Raw genomic sequence first — 638 nt, 5'->3', positions numbered from 1 at the left:
TTGATCTTCGTATTCATCAACTACGTGAAGGATTAGTTTAAGTGTAAATATAAACTTCAAACATAGGGAAGAGTTTGTAATTAATTAATTGTAAACAAAGTTCAAGGACGATAATAAAATTTGCCCTATATGTTCCGTTTTTTCCGTTGAAGGCACAGGCATACCCTTTTGGGGGTGTGCATTATATGTACTAGACTGCCAAACCGAATTGAACTAACTAAAATGGATGGTTTAGTTTAGACACAAAAATGGTTTGGTTCAGTTTGGGTATGTCATTTGGGCTTTCGGATTAAGCCCAATCGAATTACTCAAATTGTATTAGGGACCACAGCGACGGTAATAAAATATTTTGGTTTGATTTAAAAAATTCTCTAAAATCTTCTCCAGACTGCAGAGAACCGGACCATGAACAACCCTAACCCTTGTATGATTGGCTGTTATACGAACTAAACCGTTCTTCGGGCCTTCGACCCACCAGCACTGAGTCGGGCTCAACGAGAGATTGAACCGAATGAACGGCGTCAACCATTAGCTTGAAGTTGCTGTCGGTTCCACGCCTTGGGTTGGGTTGGGCCTTAAAATTCTGGATCCACGAATCCAAGCTTAGGTTGGTCTTGGATTTTGGACTTTTTAGTCAT

Source organism: Nelumbo nucifera, chromosome 3 (assembly GCF_055504915.1).
Source record: "Nelumbo nucifera cultivar China Antique chromosome 3, China Antique-T2T, whole genome shotgun sequence".
In the NCBI taxonomy this organism is placed as follows: Eukaryota; Viridiplantae; Streptophyta; class Magnoliopsida; order Proteales; family Nelumbonaceae; genus Nelumbo; species Nelumbo nucifera.
Note: the sequence above shows the minus strand (reverse complement) of the source record.